This window comes from Ooceraea biroi, chromosome 7 (genome assembly GCF_003672135.1).
Source record: "Ooceraea biroi isolate clonal line C1 chromosome 7, Obir_v5.4, whole genome shotgun sequence".
NCBI lineage: Eukaryota > Metazoa > Arthropoda > Insecta > Hymenoptera > Formicidae > Ooceraea > Ooceraea biroi.
The window spans coordinates 8182295-8193546 of record NC_039512.1 but is presented as its reverse complement, the minus strand read 5'-3'; the positions used below and the strand labels follow the sequence as shown (position 1 = coordinate 8193546).

General features: G+C 33.6%; 1 protein-coding gene across 2 annotated transcripts in view; it reads right to left on the bottom strand.

Annotated features, from left to right (window-relative positions):
* The window catches only part of LOC105282418 (basement membrane-specific heparan sulfate proteoglycan core protein), a 171397-nt gene that overhangs the window by 140737 nt on the left and 19408 nt on the right, over positions 1–11252 (bottom strand). The gene's annotated exons all lie outside the window — the stretch shown is intronic.

Below are 11252 nucleotides of genomic sequence, written 5' to 3'. Positions count from 1 at the left end.
TAAAGAATATAATACATTTTTTTTAATTATCTCTCAAAATTTGTAAAATAAAATATTGCATAAACAAATTTTATTTTTTCGTATAAATATTTTTTATGACGTGTTAACAAAAATAATGTAACATTATCTTGTAATATAATTAATGAAAAACTGTAACGTACATATTAATGATTAATTAAGATCTAAAAGAAGAAAAATCAATAATTGTATTATATATATACTTATATACATAAGAGAATTTAAAAAATTGTTGAATAAATTTATAATATAAATATAAATAAATGTATATTAGAAAATAAAATATAGCTTCTAGCTACTAATCACAAGATTATTTCTTATCAATAAATTTTATATCATATCGTCAAAGCACCCATGTATTATGTTTGTAAAGACATTAATTATTATTACACATATTACACGTGTTATTACACGTATTCTATTACATTAAAATGCATAATGTAATAAGTTCTTTCTTCCATGTATGTATATTGGTAAAATATGATATACTATTGAATACTTTCTAGTAAAACAAAAATGTAAAAAATAGATAGTTTAATTACCTCAAAGTCATATTTTCTGTAGCAAAGAAAATGTAATTAAAATAACTAGATAAGAATATCAAAGTTATCTCCTATTATTCTATCTATTATTATTATATACATTATTCCTAAAATAAAGATATATTTTGTAAATAATGATATTTAACAAAACATCTTAACATTGTAGAATTATATAAGAAACTTAATTATCTCTCCTCTTTAGTAGCTTGTAACTTTTACTCTCTGCTTCTATACCAAGTTACAAAATAATTTCTTTTATTATGTAGAGTGAGAAATTATATAATGTTTGACTTCGCTGACTTAGATTAACATGGATTGCTTCCATTATAGATCACATTAAAAAACATGGAGGATTCTACATTGTAATATCCTCAATAGACTTGTTATAACTTCTTATATGTTCATAATTTTAATTTAAAGATCGAAAATAAAACTTTTAATTTTCTGTATTCTGCTATGCTAAAAATTTTCCAAATTTTCTTGTTTATCAACTTTTCAATCATATTTTATAGTTTACATAAAATTTAAACTCTAAATAAGAGTACTAATTATATTATTTTCAAAGATTTGCGAAATTTTCTTATACTTAGTTGTTATAAGTTATTATTCAATTTTATTGATTTTATTATTTCTTTCTATACACTGTGAACATAGAAATTTAAGCTGGAATTGAACTTTCGTAACATTTTTTGCAGAATAATCCTGACATTTCGAATAAATCTGCGTGACACAGTTTTGCGTGCATCTCGGCCATTTCACGGAAACAAATAACGAGATGCAAAAAACAAAGAAATAGAATGGAATTGCTGTTGGGCACGCATTCTGTGATGCATACCTATTTTATGGATTAATTGTATTAACGTAGATAAAACATCTGTCAGAAGAAAGAGTTAGCAAAAGAAGAAATTATTAATTGTGCTTAAATTTTTTTATATGATTATCATAAAAAATAAAACAGTGAAACGGCAACGTTCTTAATGATATTTATATCTAAAATAAATTAAGTATTCTCGTAGAACATGCAATCTATGAATATTTTATTAAAACATAATTTTTAACGAGGTTAGATAAATGATTACCGTTTACATCGCCCCAAATTATTCTAATTCGTGACATTAAACGTGCTACCAGATAAATTAATCCTTGTTTTGCCTGATCAATGTTTCTAGTTATTTATGGTATTTGAAATAAATAATAGAAAATCGATTTTATGATTGGGAAACTTCCATAAGCTACATTATTGGAACGATATTATATAAACGCAGAATAGTTCTACCAATATTTAACAACCGGAAGACTTAATAAGTTTATTAGTTTGTGAAATTTTTAGTTTATTAGTTTTGAATTTTTAATAATATAACTTATGCGTGTTGTGAAAGTAGCATATGATTAACACGCAAACAGCAATATTGTTAATTAATTGATATTATATAAACCATGATGGAATAAATGTGAGTAAATATTAATTATTGTGAGATACATTACATTTATTAAACGTACTAGGAATAGAACGCTCAAAATACCAGATTTCGTTTATAAAGTACAATTTAATTTATTTGCTTTATATTGAAGTTAATAGAATAATAGATATAGCAAATCGATGATAAATCTCGTCTAAAAAAATAGAATTTCATCGTATTGATTGCAGTATATTATACTAACAGACAATTAGCGTTTGTCGACTGTATTTCTCTGCGTTTCAACGTACCAATTGAACTACGTAGGATATCAATAGATGTCGATTTTCATTTCACAAGAACAGTAATAGTAGATCATTAGATTATAACGTAGTAGTAGTAATTGCAGCAGTTCAATCGAAAGCCTGATTTAGCAAATCAAATGTAATCGCGCTACATCGTGCTCGCCGATTAGTGCTTAGATAATTATGTCAGGTTCGCAGGGAATTCTACCATTTGTCATTTCACAAATTTTGTCGTTCGTACAAATTTCCCGAATGACTTTGAACAATTATCGATTGAAACAAATTTAATCTTGTTTCTCAGAAACTCATCCAGAAAGAAGTATAATATGTACTCTGAAAACAAGAGTGTGTACTTTAAATTCACATTCGCTTCCCCTGTCACAGCTGTTTAAGCGTTTCCCGATCATATGAAATTTCACACAACGTATGTGTCAATGAACCGCACAAATTCTCGGACGCAACAATTAAATTTCAACAAGCCATCGCGTGAGCAATCGTATGCGTTCATCAAAATTGCGTGGCTGCGTGTGAAATGCGCCGATTCCTGATTCCTGGAGTGCTCGAGAGCAAGCCGATGAACCGCGAAAGCTAATTAATATCTTCGTAAAGTCGGGATATGTATTTTGCCTTTCAATTAGACTGAACGCGTTTGCCTATCTCCAAGCTTGCATACGTTGTCTAGTCTACGTTCGCACACTCGTTCAACCGCGCGAGTATGTACGTGTGCGCGCGTGTATGTATGCATTTAAGCGTGCACGTGACGTTGAACAAATGGTGATATTAATTACCGCGATTTGCCATCTCCGATACTGAAATCGACCCCTATTAATCTGAGCTTACACCTTTCGTTCACCTCCACCTTGCTTGCTTCATGAGATAAATTCGTCCTTGTTTAACCCAATCAATATCGTGGTGCCTTTATTCGTTAAGCTTTATAATTTATCATTACGCACCTTTTTTTTTCTAGGATATATTGTTTTAACATTTAGCAAAGTAAATGAGATGATTAATTTGTATATATACAGATAGTTATATATAACTAAAAGTGTTAAATACTTAAAATAATCTCATTAGCAGTCTAATTCTCTCAGATAGTTACTATTTACAGACGAATTTTATAATAAATAAGAATTTGTCAGAATAAATAATTGTCCATGCTCTATTGCAAGAGCAAATACAATTTTTCAGGTGCCTATTTTTCGCTTTACATTTCCCCAAAATTGTCAGTGGAGCCAATATATGGCTTGGCTCGCTGAATTTCTAGTATTGCCTTTTCGCATGCTGCGAATCATTCGTTACACGAGCGGCGCAAAACGATGCAATGGGTTTACATCCTAGTGCGGGAAACATGTTTTTCGTTAAATATTGCTGCTACAAACTCCGCAACAAGACCCCAGTTTTAAATTTATGGTTTACAGTACTCAGCTTGATGCCACATAAACAAAATAGTCGTCGAAAGAATCAGCAGAGCTATGCAATCAATATAACATCGTCACAAAAAGTTATATATTGATAACAAAAATTGTACGTTGAATTAAATAAATTTAATTATTGTAGTACGTCAAAGTCACTGTAATTAACTATAAAACTAAAAACAAAAACTATAAGAACGCATATTATTTTTATTGCAAATTGTCCTATATTAGAAAAATAAAACTCTAAAATGTGTTAAGGTTCTAGAAGACGCTTCTTGCAAAAGATTATATCGAAACAATCTCACGCATTCACGTAATTTCCTGTTGCCTTTTTACAGTCTTTCACATGTACATGTTGCACAATGATATATGATGCGATGAGTGGAAGGATATCTCATAATTTTTCATAATAATACTGGGAGACACTGGTCGAGGAAGGTCTTGGAGACAATGAAGTCTAACGTTCGTACATGCGATGATAGAAGAACTGGAGAGCAAAATATGACGGCGAAGTCGGATGGTGTGTGGGTCGAGGAGATGGCTCGGAATAAAACGTCTTCGTACTACCCTAACGCAATTTCCTTTCCTTTCGACCCTCTCGAACCGCGCACTCATAACTCGGTAAAGTGGAATATCTCGAAGAGTCTGTTTCGTTTCATGTTCCGAGCCGGTTGTTTTTCTTCGTCTTTTTTTTTGCTTCCTTTTCTTCCTTTCACCATTCGTCGCAGAAAAGCTTTTCGATTCTTGACCAAATGGTTTAAACGTTTACATTCTAGAAGTACAATTCGCGATTTATGTGCTGATGATGTTGTTTCATTGTTCTTCCCTTCTACATTGCAAGAGTATTGAACAATTACCGCGTTCATTCTTTTAATCGTAAAATTCTTCCATCAAGATTTACGCTTGATAAGATCAAAATAACGTGGCCCAATTCTACGTACGTATATATTCCTAGGAAACTTCAGAATTAGTGAGTTCTTATTGATGCTTTTATCGATCAACATATTTAATCTTTATTATGCAGACAAATAATGCTATCTACGATAATCGACAAGATAGTGAATAGTTTTTTTAGGACGAACATCAATAATAACGTTGTGATGATAGATATACTGTTCAATGTAGAAAATAAAAGATAATTTCTAGTCAAATGTATATATAAAGCTAATACATCAATATCATTACTCAAAGTTTCCAACAAAAGTAGGCTAGAAAGATATTAAACAAAGTAGGCTAGAATATTCCTTTCAGTTCATATCTCATTTTAATATTTATACAATAATACTTAGCCGCAATATTCTAAGACTGAAATATTCGAATGAATTCTATGCACGCCATGATGTAATTACATCATGACATAAATTATTATTAAAGCAAAAATAATTAAAATAATACTATTACATGTCACAGTCTTACTTTATACTTAAAATTTTTGTAACAACTGTTAAACATATCTCTGATTAAATAATTGCAACGTGACGTTACTTAATAACGGTAAAGTACAAATTTGCAATACCAGAATAACAAGATAATAGAAAATAGGAAAGAATAGAGTAGTTAACAGAGTTTGAATATTGAAACCGCACAGCGAATTGAAATGTAGACTTGATAAACCCGATTCGATTCGTCGCATTTAACATTGTTCACAATAGAACGTTCAGCGGAGCCAGTCGATCAGCAGATTAACAAAAAAGAGAGAAGAGCGCGAAAGGAAGGGGCAGAAAATTACTCACTAGTCCCAGCGAAATTGATGCGTGAACCTCATCGACCGACCCCACACGTCTACTCTATTCCCGCCGCCATATATTCGCAGCCTTTGTCTCCAGGAACTGATGCGGTATCACACGTGTAAAAGTAATATCTGGTATGCGAGTACCAGTCAAAGGGTTCTCGCGTTTTAGTTATAAGGCCGCGCGCTCGAACGTTAGGACGAAAAAGGGAGTGCGCACACATACACGCACACACACGTATGCTGCAGTGTGCGGAAATGGGTGTCAGAAGAAGAGCATCACGAGAATATGAAGCGAACTGCGTGCGCCAACCTCCGTCCTCTCACCCAACCATCTTCTCTGGAATCATCTCACCGTCATGGTATTCATAAACTACTCAGACAATGTCTGAAACTTTGCGCCACGAAGCGGCGATGTTGTGATATGAAATAATAGCGACTGCACCGTAATGAAGATCGTGCATGTTCATCGGTCGGACCTGACCCGTTATTATCGCACGTAAGAATTTCTGTCTTTTTCTACTAGAGGTTGATAACTCTGCGTACGAGTACACGCAAAATATCAAATCATACATTTGTTTCTTTTGAAAAAAATATATTTTACATATATTTTATGCAAGCAGATTAATTATTCATAATTAACAATATTCCATCGATTTATATCGAATATTAAAATCACGTAAATTAATTTTTGAATCTCTTTCAATTGAGTTTTCAGCCATAATCTGTGACATAAGATACAGACCAGACATAAAATTTATTTCCGTTTACTTTAATAGATAAATCCCTTTTTTCCCAGCAATTGTCCTCTTCTGACCGAATAAATCGTAATCATCACCGTTATGGAGCCAAACAGACCGATTGGGCGTTGATTTCGAAAGCGCAGATAGGATGGACGTTTGCACGTGAACAGAAGCGGAAGCTGACACAAAACAGACTAAAATAAATAAAGGTCATAATTCACATTGAACAGTTACGAACGGTTCAATTCGCGATTGGAACCGATCCAATGACAGGTGATATGGGCGGTGGGTGTACTGTACGCATTACGCGCACACGAGAGAGAGAGAGAAAGGAAAAGAGAGAAATGGCAACTCCCTGACGCATGCATGTGCGCAAGTAGCGCGTTCTCGGAAATTAATTTAAAAGACAGTACTTGCTGCCACGGGCTTCGCACCTGCATAATCTCGTGGCACACTTGCAGTTCCAGCTGCCAGTACCTCTGCATTTCTCGGAGAATCGACCCCGCTACCAGTTGAAAATAAGTAGATTACCTTAACTTGATAAAGCGGGGATCACATTTTATCGCGTTAAAGGAAAACCTTCCCCCCTCTCTCTCTCTTCCTCTCTTATTTGCAAAATCGTTCATTTCTCTCTACCCTGGTCCCAGAAAGCCCGTCTATATCCTCTTTTTCTGTGACCTAATTTCTTAACTTGCAATTTTTTGTTCATTCCACTTATCGTAGTCATTTATTATTTTTTCATTATTTTATAATTACTCGCGTGTGCGTCTTTATGACAAAAAAGCATGACAAAAAAGTAAGAAAATTTTATACCTGATATACTTATGTACTTTTTCACTTACGTACAAAGTGTGTGAATAATTTGACAACTTTGTTTGCTATGTAAAACAACTGCAGAAAGCTGTTTTTTCGTTGATTTGCTGTCGCACATACCTGTATACAGTGATTTCAATTCACATCAAGGAGTACATCAGCGATGTATGGAAATGGGGTAACAGTACAATGGGACACACTTAATTTGATTTTACACTTCGTTATCTCGTTTGCTACTTCACCGTAGCGTTTTCGTAGTAACCACAGATGTAGTCGGTGTACGTGCACTGGATGTACATGTAATGCGCACTCCATCAGTACAGTTGCGACTAAGTTGAAAGCACTACCGTCGACGAGCGACAAAAAAGTAGGAATGGAAGAGAAAAGAGAGAGAGAAACAGAAAGACAGGGAGACTAAGCGAGAAGAAAGACAGTTATATGAAACAAGTGATTATCACTTCGTAGCGCGAAAACTCGCTTACTCTCCAAATAATTCTGCTCCTACGTCGTTTACTAAACGAGCATATCCATGCCTGATAATACATGCTCGAGAAACGATCGCGAGCAACGATCTTTACGATAATTTTAATAAATTAACATTATTATATCTAAAATTAATCTCCATGGGTTTGTTAATTAAAAGAGTAATTGGAAGTGAAACTTAAAAGAATTTAGAAAAAAACATATTTTAAAATTAAGATATTATAAAGAATATACATTAAGAATTAATAGGAGGCAGTGTTTGAAAATAGGAGGGGGGAGGAGAGAGAGAGAGAGAGAGAGAGAAGTAGGCAAAATTTACATTTATCGCACATTCTTCCTGGTTCATGAAATAAATTGTCTTTTAGAGGGATTCCTGCATTCGCCATTATTCTTTGTCAACCGACAAGAGGGATAATCCGTAATCTTGTCTTAATGAATATCCAGTTAAATTCAATCCTTTAAGAGTTTATAACGTTTCAACATGCGCGTAAATTACGGGCACGCCATTTCAGTGAGATCTCTTTCAATTGAGCGTTCCCATTGCCCATTCTGCCGTCACATTCAATTATGATATTAAACTTCTCACTGACATGGATACGAAGCAATTTCATGGGATTAAAGTTCCGTATAAGTTTACACAAACAGCGTTCCAGCCCATAAGACGCGGAAAATGAGAGGCTTTTCTGGAATGCCTCGCTACGTTTATTTTCAGTGCTGAATTATTTCTTCTAAGGCGCGTCGCTAAAGTTGAGTCAAAACTGCACCGCGAGTGGAAATAACGATGCATCCAGAGGGCATCGAATAAAAGAAGGAAATAAACTAACGTGTATTTGATAGCGGTAACATTACCATTATTCCGTATTCCGCGGAATTATCTGTGACATTACTATAACTGAAAGGATGCTATGACGACCTCTTAGCGAGGAGACATGACAATGGATAAAGTATTACAGCGAGACGGATATAAATTGGGTGTGGTATATCCATCTGTCACACAAGCGAACAAAGGTAAACCGATACCGAGAGATTTCACAGTAAGCGGAGAATCTAAATAAGTCTATCTTCAACCGCTCAACATATCAATTCCTCCTAAGTCTGTCGAATATACCACAAAGAAACGCGCAAATGTGCGACGAGTTTTATTTTAATAGCCTTCTTATATCACTTTTCATATAACAGCAATTTGAAATTTTTAGTATTTCTATATTTATTATATATGCAAAATTTGTTGATATTAAAACATTGATATTTTAGAGTAACCAGGTTATTAAGCAATTTTTCATATTAAAATACAATAGTTTTTTTTCTATTTGACTTAATATTAAATATATACTCGTCTCTCATCATACATGACGTTTAAATATAATCTATATATTAAATAAATATAATAAATAAATAAAACATCAGATAATTAAAATATTGACTCTAACACAGATTCGACAACTTAAAAAATGGCTTGAAAAATAAAAACCTAACTTTTATGGAATCGAATTATTCAAAGACATTTGTCGGATCATTCGCATCATCGCACTAACTTGGTCTTAAATCTTTACGTTAAAGAATCTTAGGAAGCAATAATATTCACACTTCGCCTGGTCCACAGTGCATAGGCGGCGATTGTACTTCCTCGTCGATAATCCTCCACCCACATTCACTGTTCTCCGTAGCAGACCGGGTCTATCTATCCGCGTGTCTGTAGGGTAGTTTATTATTCATTGGGGTTGCATCCCCAACGCGGATAAACGGCGCATTGTTTATGCATTAGCCTGTACCCTGCCTGCCCAACCTCCCGATCTAGCCATTGAGTTGATTCTGCCTTTTCTCAGATTCCGGACCATCAAACTTTCTCACCTAATTGTCCGCGTGTACGCACAATCCCGGTTAAATTGCCATGATGGATCGCCCTGCGTCCTAATTTGTGTTCAAGTTATCTATTATCTAAACTTCAAGAATTCTTGGATCGCTCGGAATAAGAAGACTCACCGGAAAAGTATTGACTTCCTTACAATCCTTTAATCAAAAACTAAGAAGATTACGGAATTATGCGAATAAGTGGTTTCACGTGAAATTCATGATAACGTAAAATATGAAATATAAAAAGATAAAACTTCAAAATTTATTAAGATGACTTCATCAACTGAATTGTTATAATGCCATTACAGATTACATCTCATGTACTTCGTAAAAGCAATCCCTCGTTAAACCGGCTCAGCTTTCTCGAGAAACAGCGTGGCGATAGACAGATAGGAAATGCGATCGCGCCTCTATCGCCGATTTCGATCGAAGTTCCGATAGTTCGAACGACATGATGATTAATGGCGAACGTCTATCGTAAACAATGAAATATAAAATGCGCCATGGAGCTAAAGGAATTTCTGGCGAGGTGATATGAATAAAATAACCATTAATTTTAACGGATCCATATCTGCCATATGAGATTTGCAACACAATATCTTTATTCATTGCAATTATATTGGAGTAAGTCATTATTAACATTCTAAATAAAAATTTAAAATGCAAAATGGATATATGATATGCAACTTAATCGCATTAATAAAAAAATTTTAATTATAATTCCCAAATGGATTTTGTTGGGAGCTATAATAGCTTTTTTATTAATAAACTTTACATATGTAAAAATGTAAAAAAATTGTCGTATCAATTATCAATAATCAATTTACCTTTTCTGGAAAATGCAATTGTCTTAATACATATGTTTAATATGGATAAAAATCAAATTAGAAGAAATATTGTACTTATATTATCAGACATGCAAATTTACTATTATCTGTATATTAAATTATCAGCTTTTTAATATATTTTCTAACTTCTATTGTATATTAATGATAAAGATAGATTGAATCATCGATTAAATAATCTGTGTGACATTTTTAACAAACATTACATTCTATTTACAGCATAAATATATCAGCTTTTAATTTAATTCCACTTAAGATTTTTTTATATCGTCAACAAAAATGGAACAAAGCAGTTAGAAGAAACTTCTGTTTTGAACGTACGTCAGATTTTTGACATTCGATAAAATATACACGCACACATCTGATGAGCATACAATCGTAACGTATACGACAGAAAGTCTTGCCACGATCTCGATCTCGCTGCATCTTTTTGCACTCGCCAAGCGGCACACAATCTCGGTCACAAAGCATGCTCTTGGCAAAACAATGCTTTCGACCGGTAATCCCGGACTGTGTTTTAATCTGAAAGAACACCGAGTACGCCGCTGATTGCATTGCATAGTAATCTTAGTTTTTATCGCGTCTCGAGATTGGTGGAGGTGTCGGTCGGGAGTTGCACCCCGCCGCAGTGAATATCGGGGTCAGGCTGGCACAACCTGTATTATTCACGCCATCATGTATAATCTCGAGAAGAGTAAGAGCACACGCGCGAGCTCCAACAAGAAAAGTCCGGTGCACAATACTTTGATCCACTGTCATCGTCGATCTAACGTATCAATCTTACGAGATGCAAACAACGATCATTATTTGTCAAGATTCATTATGCACGTAGGTGCTTGCGGATATTTCGATATGTTGCGAATTGTATTTCTTGCAAGCATGAATTTTAATATTTTTTAATAATATAATAATATCCCCGTGCTGCGAGTAGAAAATGTGAGGAATCAGAAAATTAAACGTTGTTAAAACCACTATTAATAATATCCATTTATCAGATATTTTTTACCATCGCTTTAAATATGAAATAATATCAGTACCATGACTGAAGTTCATTATTTTTAAGTACATTATTAGTACATTAAGTACATTATAAGTACAAATCAAATAA